This window comes from Botrytis sinoallii (genome assembly GCF_014898435.1).
Source record: "Botrytis sinoallii strain Bc 23 chromosome Unknown BSIN_002, whole genome shotgun sequence".
NCBI classification, from domain to species: Eukaryota; Fungi; Ascomycota; class Leotiomycetes; order Helotiales; family Sclerotiniaceae; genus Botrytis; species Botrytis sinoallii.
This window is the reverse complement of record NW_024066029.1, coordinates 3,143,725-3,165,084: the sequence shown is the minus strand read 5'-3', so window position 1 is coordinate 3,165,084 and position 21,360 is coordinate 3,143,725.

The window sequence follows — 21,360 nt, the reverse complement described above, 5'->3', positions numbered from 1 at the left end:
TTCTGAAACTTTAATTTATTTTTGTAATTCGTAATCAAATAGTGATTGATTATATTACAAAAAGTTATATACTAATCTTAATACTTTATAATATTTTATTTATTATTATTAAACTTTTCAAAGGTAGTAAAATATTTGTAATGAAATAAAGCTTATGAATTATTATAAATAGTAATCTTCAATATCTCAATTATGTCTTTTAATTTAACAATCTTTAATTGAGTATTAATAATTTGAGTTTGAGCAGTAATAGCTTGGGCTTATAATAAACCTGCGATCGATTTGATTGATTCAAATATGGCTTGAGTGGCAGCAAAGTATATAGCGTTTGGATTATTAAATAGATTTATAAAGAAAGAGATATTAACTTTAGTGAAATTGAGAATATAGTTTAAGAAAGGAATTATACAGATAAGCTAGATATAGATACTTCTGATATAAATACTTGTTTATCCATCTTTAGTACTTTTTGAGGTTCATAATATCAGTGATAGGGTATACAATAGATCAATGATAATGTAATCAGTGTGATCAGAATAAGGTATCGATAAGGCTTTGAAAATAAAATAAGAAATAAAGCTATGATAGCTTATTTGAAGATGATACAAACTGTCAAGGTACGGGTAAAGACTTATATTGTACTATAAAGGTAGAAAAGCTATGGAAAAGTGAAGCCCTACTTATAGGAAGTAGGGCACACTAGTATGCTGTGCCTGAGGCATGAAGGCAACTATAGATCATGTAGTTGGCGCTGTGACAATAAGACTAATAATGATTTCTAAGCTTTTTAATAATTAATTCTATAGCGAAGTATTCTTTTTGATTATATATATATAATAGAATATTAGATATCTTATATTTTTGTATATAATACTTATCAACTTTATAGAACATATAAAAAAAGTTTGCTTTTGAATAAGAAAAAATCCTTAGTATAATATAGAAAAAATACCTTTTCGAAAATAGAATCCTATTGGGAAATATATTAATAGAAATGTAATTGAATATATTATAATATTAGGGATTGTTCTTATACTTGCTTGAAACTGATTCAAAAAAGATATTATTAGTAATAATTATAAGTTGATTTAATACTGCAATATCCAGATTATCTCTAAAAGTTTGTAGTGTATTGTGGTTTATAATAGCTTAAAGTCATTTGGTTTTATATAGATAAAGGGAGGTTCTTTATAATTATCAATTTCATTTTTCCAAATCTATTTAGACTTCCTGTTGTTTTTCTAGATAAGCCGAAAAAGTTTAAAAGTAGATTCAACTTGCAATTCGGATTAAAGAAAATAATATAGGAAAGGATATCTGTAATCTTATTGTGAGATTCCTTAATATATTTAATAGTAATATCCAAAACAAATAGTTCTATAGCCTAAACAGATATAGATTTCATGAGTTTCGATCTAGGGGATAAGAATCTAATTATAATATATGATCAATGAAAATCTTATAAGATCTCGGATAATAGAAATAATAATAATACTTACGTATAAATTCAATAATTACTAAAAGTTTATATTTATAAATACTATAGTTTCTTTGAATCTTAGTAAAAAGAAATGAGTTATATAAGATAGGATATACAACCAAAAGTTTTAAGATAATTTCTAAAGGATATCGTTTCTATATAATATAGCAATCTAATACAAAAGTACTAGAATCTGTATATATCTTAACAGAAGGGAGTAGTTGATACTATATGATTCGATTATTTTAGAATATTTAGCTTATAGAAACTCAAAGGCAAGCTATTTATATAATTCTTATTGCTATTCGATATTACTGGTAAAATGGGAGAGAAGGTAAGATATCTCAACAAAATTCTTAATACTTTGACGGGTTATTTGAATAATAACTAAAAAATTGCAAATTTCGGTAGGATTTCTTGAAATAGAAAAATCCTTAATCTTAATAGTTCAAACTGATTTAGTAATTATTATATTATTTGCTTAATAGAGTATATTTAAAGCTTTTATTTTATTTACAAATATATATAGTTTCTTAAAAAAAAGATGTAGTTGAGTAAAAGCTAATTTTGGAAGGAAATGGTTTGTAAAGGTATTGTCTAAGTATCTTTGATTGTCTTATATCCCAGAAAATATATTGTTTATATAGAACTCTGATTAAAGCTAAACCATCTGGGAAGTTAGATTCAAGAATAGAAGGATATTTGTTAGTATAAAGAATATTGTTTTTTAAATAATAATATTTTTCTGAAAGGCAAGAAATATAATTATAAATAATATATAAAAGCTTGAATATTGAAAAATATATAGTTTAAGTATCTTGTGGAATCGGGTAGATTATATTTAAATGGAATTCTCCTATAGAAAAGGCGAAAATATATTTATCTACAGGATAGAAAGGTATTATCCAATATTATATATTTAAAATCAAGTTGGTATAAAACATATAACTGGGGTGAGATAAATATTCATGAATTTCTTTAAGCTAATATATAATAACTATTAGGCATTTCTTTCTTTTATTGTGAATAGTCAAAACGGATTTGTTATTCGAATCAGATTTGTAAGAAGATACTATAGGATATATAACCCTGGGTTTCTTGATAATAAAAGATATTACAAATCAATTGAATAACTTATTATTAATTATTATAATATATTTATATATAAAACACTCATAATCATTTTGAATAATTTTATTCAATCAATATATCTATTAAGGATTATATCAAGATCGAAACTTATACTTATATAAAGTATACCCTTTTTTAAATATATCTAATAGATAAAAAGAGTAATTGAAGGAATATATCTTAATTCGATTATATTCAAATCCTTATAAATATATAAAAGATGCTTGATACATTATTATAGCTTTTCTATAGCTAAAGGGCTAATATATATATTGCTGGTATTAAATTATTCTTATATTAATTCAATTGAATCTATAGATAATAGTCGAGAAATAGATTATTTTTTAATAGAATATATATAGTCGAATGGAATAAAGTGTTTTGATTCAATTTGAGAGGAAAGTATAAGAAACTGATTTTCGGGAAAAGACTTCAATTTGAGTTGGGGAGTAAAAGATTTATATAAAAAATTTATAGATTTAAATATATTAATAGGAATATTGGATTTATATATCTATATAATATTCTTTAAGAATATAATATTCTAATTTTTATATACAAAAAGGGTTTGGGGTAATTGAGAGATAGTCTTTTTTTATAGTTTAAAATTAATATTTAAGATTTAAAAGTTTAAAGAATTAGATGAAATTAGAGATTCTATAGAATCAGATTTAGTCTTAAGATCTCTTTAATAGTTTCAATATTATCATAATCGAACAAGAAAACCTTTCTCTTAGAATATATTATATCTATATCGAAATAGCTTGATTTTAATAGTTTACTCTTATGGAAATCTTAGCTTTTTATTTAGCAATCTGATATTTAGGGTTTGCTGGGTAAAGAACTAATTGATGAGAAAGTGATTATATTAATTGTAGAGTTTAAATAAAAATATAAGATTTCAAAAAAATCCTTATTATTAATAAAATAATATAATTGAAAATATCAATATAACCTTTAACGATATAAAGCTATAATAAATCAAAAATAGATTCTTTTTATTCTTATTAGAATGATTCTTATTATCAGATCGAATAAAGCATATATAATATATTGATACCTTTAACCGTAAAGCTAAAAGTAGTATATTATCTTAATCCAATATTCCCACTATCAGCTGTTTCCATGGAAATAATATTTTTCGAGGCAATCTGATATTATAATAAATCTAAATAATTAATAAGTATTAGGAAAATTATATTATTATCAGATTCTTAATCAATAATACAATAAGATCTACTTAAAATGACTTTAATAATATATCCTTTTTTTTAGAATTAAAACAATTCCCTAAACTCGAAAAGCTCTATCCTAATTAAAGGTTTTAATAATAATAAATAAACTAGGATTTTAGTTGCCTATAGATTTATAGATTTGATAAGATCGATTTATATAATTCGAAACTTTAATATATAGTTTATATTATCTAATAGATATAAAAAATGTGGCTTCATTGATTCTGATTTAAGATAATATTTGTAATACAAATATAATAGATTTTAGTTAAATCATTATTAGATCCGGATTATATTATAGCATGCAAAATAGATTTATTCGTAATTTTGATAATAGATTGTATATCCTTCTTCTTCTTTTTAATAAGATTCTCTTGAGTTATAAAATATTATAGGTTTTTTAAATATATCGGGTGAGATTTAACAAAGAATCAATATATCAATTTTAGAAGTTCCCGATTTAAAAGTGGAAAACAAGTTTTTATAATTAATAGGGGTTTCTTCTACTTTTACTATAATATTAGATAAAGATTTAGAAGGCTTAGTGGATCTCTTTATTGAGATTAAATAGAATATAAATTTTGAAATGTATTTTTATATTTGTATATTATAAAAGAACTTGAAGAAGTTCGAGTTGGTTGAAATTGAGGTAATAAAATTACGAGATAAAGATTAAAACGAATTTTTAAAAATTAACTTGAGTTTTTTATAAAAGTAAGGGGTGAAAATATTGGAATATCTATTATAAAGAATATTCTTTATATAAATATTCTTTTATATAAGGTATAATATATTGATTTTTAATAGTATTAGATATATTATTAGGTCTAGTTCTTTTGCAAACGATAAATTAAAAGCTTGAATTTGATTTTCTTGCTTATTATCCACATCTATATCAAATTTTACATTAAAGAAATATATTTTAAATATAGATATCTTATTATCTGAATAATCTAAATCATTATTGATTTTATGCTAAAAAGAAAATAAAACCTGATCTAAAAGGGATTGAATCCAAACTAATAGGAGTATCACGGGGGCAGGCGGGCGGGATAGGGTTCTAGTAACTTTACCCTAATCTGGCAAAGTTATACTGATTCGGGTAATAGGTTCAGATTGAGGATTAAGACGTAGCTCAAAGAGCTACAATACAGGATCTTCTGAGTTGAAGATATACGGAATTTCACAGCGAGCTAACCCCGATCGGGCCCTAGCTCGCTTGCGCTCCGGTGTGAGCGCTCCTTTCGGTCCTCTCCGATAGGACTAGCATATCACGTGAGCTCACACCGTGACATTACCCCCCCTCCTAAGGGTCGAGCTCCGTCGAGGCGGCACGTCACGGTTTACAATCTACAGGCAGGCGGGGCCCGGTCAGCGGGACCGGGTTTGTCAGGGTATCTACGGTGGAAGTTGCGGATCAGTTCTTGTGCGTCTTCCAGGTAGCTCGCAGGTTCTTCGGTCGGCGTATCGTAGCCGACCCAACGGACAGTGTATTTCAGGCGAGGTCCTCCACGACCTCTTCTTTCCCAGCGGGAGTTCAGGATTTCGGCAACCTCAAAACGCTCGAGGCCGTCTACTTCTACAGGGGGTGGTGGCGGATTACGCTGCCCAGGAACAGGATCATCGTGTGCAGGATATAGCAGGTTGACATGGAAAACAGGATGAATCTTCATCGAGGCCGGGAGCTCCAGTTTATAGGCATAGGGGCCTACCGGATTCAAGATTTTGAAGGGCCCGAGGTTCTTCCAATCGAGCTTCTTTTGTGGGCGCAGGGTCTTGATATTTCTGGCGTTCAGCCAGACCAGGTCGCCGGGCAGGTATCTACGGGCAGGGGAACGGTGGGCGTCGGCATTCTTCGAATATCGAGCTTGACTAGCGGTCAGTTCGGTCTGTAAGTGCGAGGAGATGGTTTCCATTTTAGCAACGAATTCTTCGGCGTCTCGCACGGCAGGACGGTTACTCTGGGACGGTGCGGGCTCGAAGCCCAGGCGGGGGTGGAACCCGTAGTTCGAGAAGAACGGGGTCATCCGGGTGCTTTCGGACCAGGCGTTGTTGATGGAGAATTCGGCAAGTGGGAGCCACTCTGCCCAATCATCCTGTAGATATGCTACGTACGATCGGAGGTACTGCTCTAGCATCGCATTAGCCCTCTCGGTTTGTCCATCAGTTTCGGGGTGGTAAGCGGTCGAGAGCTTGGCGGCTACGCCCAAGCGCTTGCAGATATGTTTCCAGAATTCAGAGACAAATTGAGCTCCACGATCAGATATAATGGACAAGGGTAAGCCGTGGAGCTTCCAGATATTCTTCCGGAACAGGCGGGCGACCTCTTCGGAGTTGCAGGTACCATAGCAGGGCAAGAAATGTTTCATTTTTGTCAATCGGTCGACTACTACCATGATAGCATCGAAACCGGTACTTTCGGGCAGGTGTGTAATGAAATCTATCGAGATATCTTGCCAAGCTCTCTGCGGGATCGGGAGCGGGCGGAGAACTCCCTCCTGGCCTCTACGATTCGGGGCAGCGCGGTGGCAACTATGGCAGTTACGGACCCACTGCGTAACATAATCGTAGTATCCAGGCCAGTAGTAGTTTCGGGACAGTAATTCGAAGGTTCGGGTACGGTGCGGGTGACCGGCGGCGGGCGATTCGTGGTACAGGCGGAGCAGATAGGTTTTCAGGGGGTCGTGGTCGGGAACGTATAGTTTCCCTCGGTAATACAGCAGGTTGTTGTTTTCGGTACACTCGGCAAGAGTGATTTTCGGGTGTTTCGGGGATCCCTCTCGTAGGGATTTCAGGACAGATTCGGGTACAGGGTCGGCTTGGTAGCCTTCGTGGAACAGGGTAAGCAGGTCGGCAGGAAGGTTTAGAAGGGTTTCTGAGTCTTCTAGTCGTATCGCGGGGTCGGGTACAGATATAGCAAGTGGAATTGCAGGCTCTATAACTTTGCCATTTTCTGGCAAAGTTACGGTGTCGTCGGAATCTAAATGGTCGGTGGTGTCGGTAGGATCGGGGTTTCTCTGGCTGCGGGTGGTTACAGCGAAGCGTACTTTCTTGGCAATCTTGGGTTCGGTTAGAGTAACAGCGGCGGGAAACAGGTCGGGATCCAGGTTCTCTCGTTTCAGGATAGTACGGCTTTGGTGCAGGAGGCGTTCATCCCCCTCCTTAGGGAGATCTTCTGACCTCCTGGTCAGCGCGTCGGGTTTGGCACCTAGCTTCCCGGGGCGATAGGTGATTCGGAAATTAAATCGAGACAGAAATTCGGACCAGCGGGCTTGACGACGGTTCAGTAGCTTTGTAGTGGTGAAATACTCCAGATTTCGGTGGTCGGTGATGACTTGAATTGGGGAGGCGGCGCCTTCCAGCTCCGGGCGCCACTCTTCGAAACAGCGAATGATAGCTAACAGTTCTTTGTCGTAAATCTCGTAGTTACATTCAGCTGCCGAATGTTTTTTAGAGAAAAACGCAACAGGTCTCAGTACTCCCTCATCGTCGTATTGGGAGAGTACTCCGGCAGATACATAGTCGGAGGCATCAGTTTCTAAGATGACTTCCTTTTCCCAATCGAAGGAAGCCAGGACAGGGGCTTCGATGAACGCTCGCTTCAATCGGTCGAACGCTTTTTGACAGGCAGGGCTCCACAGGAACGGGGCATTCTTTCTGGTCAGGTCTACCATCGGGCTGATAATCTTCGAGAAATCTCTAATAAATCGTCGATAGAAGTTCGCAAACCCGATGAACGCTTGGACGTCAGTTACAGTAGCAGGCGGTTTCCAATCCATGATGGTTCTGATTTTCTCTGGGTCCATTCGGATACCATCCCTTCCTACAATAAGGCCTAGGAACTTGGTTTCGGATTTCAGGAATTCGCACTTTTCGAATTTAGCGAACAAACCGGCTTCCCGCAGTGCTTGCAGGACCTTCTGGACATGACGGACGTGTTCCTCTCGGGTTCGGCTGTATATCAGAATGTCATCCAGGTAAGCGGTGCAAAATACGTCCAAGTATCCTCGCAGGGAATCGTTGATAAACCTCTGAAAGGTTGCGGGTGCTCCTGTCAGCCCGAACGGCATAACCAGGGATTCAAACAGTCCAAATCGGGTACGGAACGCGGTCAGATACTCCTGCCCTTCTTTCACTCTTATATTGTTGAAGGCAGAGATGATATCAATCTTACTGAAATACTTCATTCCCTTCAGGTTGTTTAGAGATTCCTTTGTTAACGGCAAAGGGTATCGGTCCTTGACCGAAAGGTTGTTCAGAGCGCGGTAATCTACACAAAACCGGAGGCCTCCATCGGCCTTCTTGACAAACAGAACAGGGGAAGCGGCAGGGGAAGAGCTCGGCCGGATGAACCCTTTTCTAAGATTCTCTTCCAGCCATTCTTTCAGGGCTTCTAATTCGGGGCGGGACATGGAGTACAAGGCGCCGAAAGGAGGAACAGCTCCTTCTTTGAGACGGATCTCATGGTCGTACGGTCGATGAGGGGGTAGCTTCTCTGCGTTCTTTGGGGAGAAGACATCTTTCCAATTTCGGAACTCGGGTAATAGGTCTTTGGGGTCGAATACCTTCTTCTTCTTATTTAGAATATCATCGATTTGTTCGATCGATATCTGGAACATTTCATATTTCCGGCGGGCGTAAGCCGAACAGGCTCTCAGGGAGATCGCGGCTATATCCTTATTCTTTAACCCTTCGGGGCGGGCAGGCAGGTGTACAGGTCGGGCTTTTGGAGGAACATCTGGCAGAGCTTTTATGCGGGACGGGCGGGACGGAGTGTTACAAAATTCGTAGCAAAACGAGCTATCGAACTGGAACGAGTTTGTCGCGAAGTCGACACGGGGGTTGTGTTTCTTAAGCCAAGCTATCCCCAGCACAATAGGATAGTGGGCTAGCTCGGTTACATACAAAACGATCTTCTTCTCGATATGATCGTTGATTCTGAGTCCTACTCGGATGTAGGAGGTAACTCGATTGTCGGGCAGGGTGTTTCCATCGAATCCTATGACTTCGAACGCCGTAGACAGTTGGTGTACTGGTATTTTCTGGGAAGACACCCAGCTTCGATCTGCGAAGGCAATTCCTTCGCATCCGCTATCGACCATAGCGTATGTCGGGAGGGTGTCTTTTCCAAGAGCAGGGTGACGGGTAGAATCATCAGATCCGCACGATTGTTTAGTTCATCTTCCAAAGGAAGGCCATGAGTAGCAGCAGTAGATAAGCGGAGGGTACGCGGAGGATCGTCCTGATCGCGGTTTAGGTCAGGCGTATCCCGTTTCCCGAATTGACTGAGCTGGTCGGCGAGCGGGGAGGAGAGCGAGGTGGGGAACGGATAGGGACTCGGCCCCTCGGAGGACTGTTCGGTACAGGGCTGGTTCTCGTAGGGCTGGTTGTAGTAGTGGTAACTCGGAGTTGAACAGGACGGGTATCGGGGTGCGGGCAGTCTCGTATCAGGTGGCTGGCAGAGCCGCAGCGATAGCATTCGCCGCGTTCCCGCCGCGAACCCAGGTTCCTAGCGGTGTATTCCTTTTTTCCTAAGCTCAGGTCCATTGGGTCTCCAGGAGTAGACTTCGGGCTAGCGAGTCGTAGAGGCGGAGCAGCGATTATTCTCCGGGGTGAAGTTTCGGAAGCGACAGGACGAATACGGTGGACTTGTTGTTGGTGTTGACGGAATCGGTTATCGAGTTGTTGTAGGTGGTTAGCGTATTGACGAAATTCACGGGTCGGAGCGGGGTTATGCAACAGCATGTCTTGTAGTTCGCGAGAGATTCCTTGAAATAGGAGCGGGGTTAGAGCATCATCAGGCATCTCTCCTTCTAGGGCGAGTCTCTGGAATTCCGCGAAGAAGGTGCTAAAATCGAGGTGTCTTTGCTTCAGTACATATAGTTTATTCTGTGCGTTTTGTGTTCGATCAGGATCCCCAAAGGCGTTTTCGAGATATTCGAGGAGTGCGGTATAGTCGGTGAACTGAGGAATTCCACGGGAGATCTTAGGTAGTATAAGCTCGTATGCCTTTCCAGTAAGTCTTCCAGCAGTGTAAGTCAAGCGGGCAGAAGTCGTCGGGAATCTATCATTATTCGCATTCAATTTTCCATGTATCTGTTGAACGAATCTACGCAGGTCGGAGCGGGTGCCATCAAACTCTTTCGGATCGGGGATGCGCTCACTCAATCGAGTGGTCGGAGCAGGTACAGTGGGTTCAGGGACAGAGTCAGCGGGAGTTTCGGGAGATACGGTTTCCAAACGAGCAGGTATAGTAGGCGTGGATTCGGCAAGGCGATCGAGTAGACGGGCGTTTTGAGTAGCAACCTGCTCGTGCAGAGCGGCTTGAATACGTTCGCGGACTAGGGATTCGGAAATTTCGCGTTCGAGCGATCTGTTGGTCTCCTCCAGCTCGGCATAATACGCAGATGCCGACTGGAGGTATTGGTACCAAACCTGGGGGTCCTCCGATACAGAAGCGCTAAATTCTGAGGAGTCCCCAGGCCGGCCAGGCGGGTGCGGAGCAGTCATCGCGAAAGCGATATTTTAATGGGTAGGAGCTACGTAGTATCACGGGGGCAGGCGGGCGGGATAGGGTTCTAGTAACTTTACCCTAATCTGGCAAAGTTATACTGATTCGGGTAATAGGTTCAGATTGAGGATTAAGACGTAGCTCAAAGAGCTACAATACAGGATCTTCTGAGTTGAAGATATACGGAATTTTCACAGCGAGCTAACCCGATCGGGCCCTAGCTCGCTTGCGCTCCGGTGTGAGCGCTCCTTTCGGTCCTCTCCGATAGGACTAGCATATCACGTGAGCTCACACCGTGACAAGGAGGCTTAGATTTCTAATAATTATTTAGATCGATTTGATTATTAGTATTAGATAATTAAGGATGTATATAAACCATTAATATAGTTATAATAAAATGGTTTAAGAAAACCATACTTCTTAAAACAGTTTGTTTTTAGTATTGAAGAGATTGATTTATACAATCCGGCTTGATATAATTATAGATTTTGCATTTAAAATATAAAGGCTTTTTTGAATAGTTGTATTATTCCATTCTGTTAATAATATTATTCCAAGAGTTCTTTAAATCTAATTTAGTCTTTTTTGTTTATATACCTATCAATACAGGAGCTTGAATATAAACAGATTGGAGTATTAGATTTAATAGTCTCGAACTTGAATTGTTATTTCCCTTATTATTAAAATTATAATTATTATTAGAAGTATTCCGATTCTGTTGATTAGAGAATTGGGATTGAAATATTTGTCCTAAAAAAGATTCAATCTTCTTTTTGAACAAATCCTTGAGGTTTTGTTTCTTTAAAATATTAATAATATAATCGATAATATCGTTTTGAGCAAGCATTTTTTTCATTTTTATATTTTTTGAATATTATATATTATAGAATAACTCTCATTTAGGGATCTGCAGATAACATTTAGCTTGATAAATCCTGAACAAAGATCAGAGTTGATAAAACCAATAACAAATATTTTAATCAAGGTTTCTTAAATATTAGCTTGAAGAATATCGGTGTTGCACTCAAAGAAAGATATATCTTTATAATCCATTTCCGATTATAGATTTTTAGTATATTGATAGTATTTTTAAATAGATTTGCTTTTCTTTTAAACTAAAGAGTTTATAGTATTAAGAACCATTTATATTGAATCTTTATCTTCCTCGCTCGAGAAATGGTTAATAAAAATAGTAATAAACTTGTTTTGCAAAGCCTTACTTATTAAATTAATATTATTCATAATCTCAGAAAACTCTTTATCTTTATTTAACTATTTGCTAGTTCTGTTAGCGAACTTAAATAGAACAAGATTGAAAAAGATATATAGCTTATAAGTATTATTATCAATAACAAGATATATAACTTACTTGGCTTTCCGAATTTATAACTTAATAATATTCTTTTCTTTTGAGAAAGATAATATATTATCAATCTTAACTTTAGCCTATTTAATACAAGCTATTAAAATAATAAAGTTATTCGATATTATAAAAGGATATCACGGGGCAGGCGGGCTGGATAGGGTTCTAATAACTTTGCCCTAATCTGGCAAGGCTATACTGATTCGGGTAATAGGTTCAGATTGAGGATTAAGATGTAGCTCAAAGAGCTACAATACAGGATCTTCTGAATTGAAGATATACAGAATTCTTATAGCGAGCTAGCCCAATCGGGCCCTAGCTTGCTTGTATTCCGGTGCGAGCATTCCTTTCGATCCTCTCCGATAGGACCAGTATATCATATGAGCTCATACCGTGATATTACCCCCCTTCTAAGAGTCGAGCTCCATCGAGGCGGCACATTACGGTTTACAATCTATAGGTAGGCGGGGCCCGATCAAGTGGAACTAGGTTTGTCAGAGTATTTACGGTGGAAGTTGCGGATCAGTTCTTGTGCGTTTTCCAGGTAGCTTGCAGGTTCTTTGATCGGTGTATCGTAGTCGACCCAATGGACAGTGTATTTCAGACGAGGTCCTTTACAACCTCTTCTTTTCCAGCGGGAGTTCAGGATTTCGGCAACCTCAAAACGCTCGAGGCCGTCTACTTCTATAGGGGGTGGTGGCGGATTACGCTGCCCAGAAACAGAATCATCGTGTGCAGGATATAGCAGGTTGATATGGAAAACAGGATGAATCTTCATTGAGGCTGGGAGCTTTAGTTTATAGGCATAGGGGCCTATCGGGTTCAGGATTTTGAAGGGCTTGAGGTTCTTCCAATCAAGCTTCTTCTGTGGGCACAGAATCTTGATGTTTCTGGTATTCAGTTAGACCAGGTCACCGGGCAGGTATCTATGGGTAGGGGAACGGTGGGTATTGGCATTCTTCGAGTATCGGGCTTGACTGGTAGTTAGTTTGATTTGTAGGTGTGAGGAGATAGCTTCCATTTTAACAACAAATTCTTCGGCATCTCATACGGCAGGACGGTTACTCTGGGATGATGCAGGCTCGAAGCCCAGGCGGGGATAAAACCTGTAGTTCGAGAAGAACGGGGTTATTCGAATGCTTTCAGATCAGACATTGTTGATAGAGAATTCGGCGAGTGAAAGCCACTCTGCCCAGTTGTCTTGCAGGTAGGCTACATATAACCGGAGGTATTGTTCCAGTATCACATTAGCCCTCTCGGTTTGTCCATCAGTTTCAGGATAATAAGCGATTAAAAGCTTAGCGGCTACACCCAAACGCTTGCAGATATATTTCCAGAATTCAGAGATGAATTAAGCTTTACAATCAGATATAATGGTCAGAGGTAAGCCATGAAGCTTCCAGATATTCTTCTGGAACAAGCAGGCAACCTCTTCGGAGTTGCAGGTACCATAACAAAGCAAGAAATATTTCATTTTTGTTAATCAATCGACTACTACCATAATAGCATCGAAACCAGTACTTTCGGGTAAATACATAATGAAATCTATTAAGATATCTTGCCAAGCTCTCTGCAGGATCGGGAGCGGGCGGAGAACTCCCTCCTGACCTCTGCAATTCGAGACAGCGCAGTAGCAACTATAACAGTTACGGACCCACTGCATAATATAATCGTAGTATCCAGGCCAATAGTAGTTTCGGGATAGTAATTCAAAGGTTCGGATACAATGCGGATAACCAGCGGCGGGCGATTCGTGGTACAGGCGGAGCAGGTAGGTTTTCAGGGGGTTGTGGTCGGGAATGTATAGTTTCCCTTGGTAGTACAGCAGGTTGTTGTTTTCGGTACATTTGGCAAGAGTGATTTTCGGATATTTCGGGGATCCCTTTCATAGGGATTTCAGAACAGATTCGGGTATAGGATCGGCTTGGTAGCCTTTGTGGAATAGGGTAAGTAGGTTGGCAAGAAGGTTTAAAGAGTTTTCTGGGTTCTCTAATCGTATTGCAAGGTTGGGTACAGATATGGTACGTGGGATTGCAGGCTCTATAACTTTGCCATTTTCTAGTAAAGTTATGGTATCGTCGGAATCCAAGTGGTTGGTGGTGTCGGTAGAGTCGGGGTTTCTCTGGTTACGGGTGGTTACAGCGAAGTGTACTTTTTTGATAATCTTGGGTTCGATTAGGGTAACAGTAGTAAGAAATAGGTTGGAATTCAGATTCTCTTGTTTCAGGATAGTATAGCTTTGGTGCAGAAGGCGTTCATCCCCTTCCTTAGGGAGATCTTCTAACCTTCTAGTCAGCACATCAGGTTTGGCATCTAGCTTTCTGGGGCAATAAGTGATTCGGAAATTAAATCGAAACAGAAATTCGAACCAGCAGGTTTGATGGCGGTTCAATAGCTTTGTTGTAATAAAGTATTCCAGATTCCTATAATCGATAATTACTTGAATTGGTGATGTGGCGTCTTTCAACTCGGAATACCATTTTTCGAAGCAACAGATAATAGCTAGCAGTTCTTTATTATAAATCTTATAGTTGTATTCAGTTGCTAAGTGTTTTTTAGAGAAGAATGCAATAGGTCTAAGTATTCCATTATTGTTGTATTGAGAAAGTATTCCGATAGATATGTAATCGAAGGCATTGGTTTTTATGATTACTTCCTTTTCCCAATCGAAGGAAGTCAGGACAGATGCTTCGATAAACACTCACTTTAATCGGTCAAACGCTTCTTGACAGGTAGGGCTCTATAGGAACGGAACATTCTTTTTGGTCAGGTTTATCATCGGGTTGATAATCTTCGAAAAATCTCTAATAAATCATCGGTAAAAGTTTGAAAACCTAATGAATGCTTGGATATTGGTTACACTAGCAGGCGATTTCCAATCCATAATTGTTTGGATTTTCTCTGGATCCATTCGAATACCATCGCTTTCTATAATAAAATTTAGAAACTTGGTTTCGGATTTCAGGAATTCGCACTTTTCGAATTTAGCGAACAAGCCGGCTTCCCTTAGTACTTGTAGGACCTTCTGGATATGGCGAATGTGTTTCTTTCGAGTTTGACTGTATATCAGAATGTCGTCTAGATAAGCAGTGCAAAATACATCTAGGTATTCCTGTAGGGAATTATTGATAAACTTTTGAAAGGTTGCGGGGGCCTTTGTCAGTTCAAATAACATAACTAAGAATTCGAATAGTCCGAATCGGATACGGAATGCAGTTAGGTATTCCTGTTCTTCTTTTATTCTTATATTGTTAAAAACAAAAATGATATCAATTTTACTGAAATACTTTATTCCTTTCAAATTGTTCAGAGATTTTTTTGTTAATGGCAAGGGGTATCGATCTTTGACCAACAAGTTGTTCAAAGTGTGGTAATCTATATAAAATCGAAGGTCTCTATTGGCCTTTTTGACAAACAAAATAGGGGAAGTAGTAGGGGAGGAGCTTGGCCGGATGAACCCTTTTCTAAGATTCTCTTCCAGTCATTCTTTTAGGACTTCTAATTCGGGGTGGGATATAGAGTACAAGGTGTCGAAAGGAGGAACAGCTTCTTTTTTAAGATGGATCTTATAGTTGTATGGTTGATAAAGGGGTAGTTTCTCTGTGTTCTTTGGGGAGAAGATATCTTTCCAATTTCGGAACTCGAATAATAGGTTTTTGGAATCGAATACCTTTTTTTTCTTATTTAGAATATTATCAATTTGTTTAATCGATATCTAGAACATTTCATATTTCTAGTGGGTATAAGCCGAACAGGCTTTTAGAGAGATTGCGGCTATATCCTTATTCTTTAACTTTTCAGAATGGGCAGGCAGGTATACAGATTGGGCTTTTGGAGGAATATCTGGCAGAGCTTTTATACAGAATAGGCAGAATGGAGTGTTACAAAATTCATAGCAAAACAAACTATCGAACTGAAACGAGTTTATTGCGAAGTCGATATGGGGATTGTGTTTCTTAAGTCAAGCTATCCCCAGCACAATAGGATAATGGGCTAGCTCGGTTATATACAAAACGATCTTCTTCTCGATATAATTGTTAATTCTGAGTCCTACTCGGATATAGAAGGTAACTCGATTGTCGGACAGGGTGTTTCCATTGAATTCTATAACTTCGAACACTGTAAACAATTGGTATACTGATATTTTCTGGGAAGACACCCAATTTCGATTTACAAAGACAATTTCTTTGCATTCGCTATCAATTATAGTATATATCGGGAAAGTATCTTTTTCCAAAAGCAGGATGATAGATAAAATTATCAGATCCATACAATTATTTAGTTCATCTTCCAAAGGAAGGCTATGAATAGTAGCAGCAGATAAACGGAGGGTATATAAAGGATTGTCCTAATCACGGTTTAGGTTAGGCGTATTCCGTTTCTCGAATTGATTAAGCTAATCAACAAGCGGGGAGGAAAACAAGGTAGGGAACGGATAGAGACTCAGCCCCTCGAAGGACTATTCGGTATAGGGCTGATTCTTGTAGGGCTGGTTGTAGTAATGGTAACTCGAAGTTGAACAGGACAGATATCGGAATACAGGCAGTCTCGTATCAGGTGGCTGGCAGAGCTGTAGCGATAGTATTTGCCGTGTTCCCGTTGCAAACCCAGGTTTCTAGCAGTGTATTTCTTTTTTCCTAAGCTTAGATCTATTGAGTCTCCAGGAGTAGACTTCGGGCTAACGAATCATAGAGACAGAGCAGTGATTATTCTTTGAAATAAAGTTTCAGAAGCAATAGAACAAATACAATGGACTTGTTGTTAGTATTAATAGAATCGGTTATCGAGTTGTTGTAGGTGGTTAGTATATTAACGAAATTCATAGGTTGGAGCGGGGTTATACAACAGTATGTCTTGTAGTTCGCAAGAGATTCTTTAAAATAGAAGTAGGGTTAGAGTATCATCAGGTATCTCTCCTTTTAGGGTAAGTCTTTGGAATTCTGTGAAGAAGGTACTAAAATCGAGGTGTCTTTGTTTCAATATATATAGTTTATTCTATATGTTTTATATTCAATCAGAATCCCCAAAGGCATTTTCGAGATATTCAAAGAGTGTGGTATAGTTAATAAACTAAAGAATCCCACAGGAGATCTTAGATAGTATAAGTTTGTATGCCTTTCCAGTAAGTCTTTCAGCAGTGTAAGTCAAGCGGATAGAAATTGTTGGGAATCTATTATTATTTATATTCAATTTTCTGTGTATTTATTAAACAAATCTACACAGATCGGAACAGATACTATCAAACTCTTTCGAATCGGGAATACACTCACTCAATCAAGTGATCGGAATAGGTATAGTAGGTTCAGGAACAAAGTCAGCGGGAGTTTCGGGGGATACAGTTTCCAAATGAGTAGGTATAATAAACATAGATTCAGCAAAGTAATCGAGTAGATGAGCATTTTGAATAGCAATCTGTTTATGCAGAGCGACTTGAATACATTTACAGACTAAGAATTCGGAAATTTCGTATTCAAACAATCTATTAGTTTCCTCCAGCTCAACATAATACACAAATACCGACTGGAGGTATTAATACCAAACCTGGGGGTCCTCCGATACAGAAACGCCAAATTTCGAGGAGTCCCTAGGCTAGCCAGGCAAATACAGAACAGTTATCGTAAAAGCGATATTTTAATAGGTAGAAGCTATATAGTATCACAAGACAAACGGACTGGATAGGGTTCTAATAACTTTGCTCTAATCTGGTAAGGCTATACTGATTCAGGTAATAGGTTCAGATTGAAGATTAAGACATAGCTCAAAGAACTACAATATAGGATCTTCTGAGTTGAAGATATACAGAATTCTTATAGCGAGCTAGCCCGATCGGGCCCTAGCTCGCTTGCGCTCCAGTGCGAGCGCTCCTTTCGGTCCTCTCCGATAGGACCAGCATATCACGTGAGCTCACACCGTGACAAAGGATTTAGCAAATAGTATATTAAAAGGATTTCTTGAATTTGAAGGATAAAAAGTCGAAGTTGTAATTTGATAAATAATAGAATTAAATCTTCAAAGGGGTTTCGTATATTCTCTAATAACTACTAAGCAAATGAAAGGTAAAGGTTTCGTTCTTCAAAACTAAAATAAGGATAATATCGAAAGAATCGAATAATAATTTGGATTCGCTTGAAGGGGATAATACTGATATCATCCAGAATAAGATTGAAAACCTACACTACAGATTTTCGGAATCAAGAATAATATTAAAAAAATATTTTAAAAATCGAAAGGAATTTGTATTCTGATAGTAAGATGATACTGAATCCTTACAAAAGGTATTATAGAAATAAATATATAGAGTATTTCTGAAAAGAGGAATATTTGAGAAATAAAAAGAAGGATTAAAAGGAATTGTTCAAACACTGGATTTCCATAACTATATAATAGTTCTTCAAATTAACAAGACTATATAATATCTATAGCTTTTTTGAAAGCTCTTTTGATATCAGTATATTGATTATCATACAGACACTGCCGTACAATAAACTTAAAGATAAAGAGGGTTTCTGAATATTCTTAATTAAAAAATTTAACTATAAAGAGAATAGAGATAAGATATTGAATATATCTTGAATCCCTGCATAGGTTATTAGAAAAGACGTATAGAATAGATAGATTTATTAGTATTAAATGTAGTGCGTATTCTATTGAAAGCTATATACAATCCAGTTGACTATATCAATCAAGATGATTACATAATACGCCTAATGCGTTTAGCCTGCTTTCTACTATATATCAGAATGTCGTCCAGGTAAGCAATACAAAATACATCCAGGTATTCTCGTAGAGAATCATTGATAAATCTCTAGAAGGTTGCGGGGGCCCCTGTTAGCTTGAACAGTATAACTAAGGATTCGAATAGTCCGAATCGGGTATAGAATACAGTTAAATATTCCTGTTCTTCTTTTACTCTTATATTATTGAAGGCAAAGATGATATTGATCTTATTAAAATATTTCATTCTTTTCAGATTGTTTAAAGATTCTTTTATTAATAGTAAGGGGTATTGATTTTTGACCAATAAATTGTTCAAAGTATAATAATCTATACAAAATCGGAAGCCTCTATTAGCCTTCTTGATAAACAAAACAAAGAAAACGGCAGAGAAGAAGTTCGATCAAATGAATCCTTTTTTAAGATTCTCTTCCAATTATTCTTTTAGGGTTTCTAATTCAAAATAGGATATAGAATATAAAATATTAAAAAAAGGAATAACTCCTTTTTTAAAACAAATCTTATAATCATACAATTAATAAGGGGATAGCTTCTTTATATTCTTTAAAAAGAAGATATTTTTTCAATTTCGGAATTCGGGTAATAAATCTTTGGGATTAAATATCTTTTTTTTTTTATTTAGAATATTATTGATTTGTTTGATCGATATCTGGAACATTTTATATTTCCAATAAGTATAAACTGAACAAACTTTCAAAAAGATTATAACTATATTTTTATTCTTTAACTTTTCAGAACGGATAGGCAAATATATAAATCGGGCTTTTGGAGGAATATCTGATAGAGTTTTTATATAAAATAGATGGGATAGAGTATTATAAAATTCGTAGCAAAACGAACTATTAAATTGGAATGAGTTTGTTATAAAATTGATATAAGGGTTGTATTTCTTAAGCCAAGCTATTTTTAGTATAATAGAATAGTGGGCTAGCTTGATTATATACAAAACGATCTTCTTTTCGATATGATTATTGATTTTAAATCCTATTTGAATATAAAAGGTAATTCGATTATCAGACAAAGTATTTCCATTAAATCCTATAACTTCGAACACTATAGATAATTGGTATACTAATATTTTCTGGGAAGACATCCAACTTCGATTTGTAAAGGTAATTCCTTTATATTTGCTATCGATTATAATATATATCGGGAAGGTGTCTTTTTCCAAAAGTAGGGTGATAGATAGAATTATTAGATCTGTATAATTGTTTAGTTTATTTTTCAAAAAAAGGCTATGAGTAATAGCAGTAGATAAATAGAGAGTATATAAAGGATTATTTTAATTGCAGTTTAAATTAGGCATATCCTGTTTTCCGAATTGATTAAGCTAATCGACGAGCAGGGAGGAGAGCGAGATAGGAAACGGATAGGGACTCAGCCCCTCGAAGAACTATTCAGTACAGGGCTAGTTCTCGTAGGGCTGGTTATAATAATAATAACTCAGAATTAAACAGAACAAATATCAGGATACAAGCAATCTCATATCAGATGGCTAACAGAGCCGCAGCAATAGTATTCACTGTATTCCTACTGCAAACCTAGGTTTTTAATAATATATTCCTTTTTTTCTAAACTCAAATCTATTAGATTTCCAGAAATAGACTTCGGGCTAGCGAATCGTAGAAACAGAGCAGCGATTATTCTCCAGAATAAAGTTTTGAAAGCGATAAGATGAATACAATGGACTTGTTGTTAATATTAATAGAATTGGTTATCGAGTTATTATAGATGATTAGCGTATTGATGAAATTCACAGATCGGAGCAGGGTTATACAACAACATATCTTGTAATTCGCGAAAGATTTCTTGAAATAGAAACAGGGTTAGAATATTATCAGGTATCTCTCCTTCTAAAGCAAGTCTCTGGAATTCTATGAAGAAGATATTAAAATCAAAATGTCTTTGTTTCAATATATATAGTTTATTCTGTACGTTTTATATTCAATCAGGATCCTCAAAAGTGTTTTCGAGATATTCGAGGAGTGTGGTATAATTAGTGAACTAAGGAATCCTATAGGAGATCTTAGATAGTATAAGTTCGTATGCTTTTCCAATAAGTCTTTCAGTAATGTAAGTCAAATAGGCAGAAGTTGTTAGAAATCTATTATTATTTGTATTCAATTTTCCGTATATTTGTTGAACAAATCTGTGCAGATCGGAGTAGATGCTATCAAACTCTTTCGGATTGGGGATGCGCTTACTCAATCGAATGGTCGGAGCAGGTATAGTGGGTTCGGGGACAGAGTCAGCGGGAGTTTCGGGGAATACAGTTTCCAAACGAACAGGTATAGTAAGTATGGATTCGGTAAGGCGATTGAGTAGATAGACGTTTTGAATAGCAATCTGTTTGTATAGAGCGGTTTGAATATATTTGTGGATTAGGGATTCGGAAATTTCGTATTCAAGTGATTTATTGGTTTCTTTTAGCTCGGTATAATATATAAATGCTGATTGAAGATATTAATATTAAACCTAGGGGTTCTCTGATACAAAAATGCCAAATTCTGAGGAGTCCTTAAATCAGCCAGGCAGATGTGAAGTAGTTATCACAAAAACAATATTTTAATAGGTAGAAGCTATATAGTATTACAGGGCAGGTGGGCTGAATAGGGTTTTAATAACTTTGCTTTAATCTGGCAAGGCTATACTGATTCGGGTAATAGGTTTAAATTGAGGATTAAGATATAGCTCAAAGAGCTACAATACAGGATTTTCTGAGTTGAAGATATACGGAATTCTTACAGCAAACTAGCCCGATCGGGCCCTAGCTCGCTTGCGCTCCAGTGCGAGCGCTCTTTTCGGTCCTCTTCGATAGGACCAGCATATTACGTAAGCTCACACCGTGATACAGTTTACCTTTAACAATTATTTCCAATTGTAAAGCTTAATTTATATCCGAATT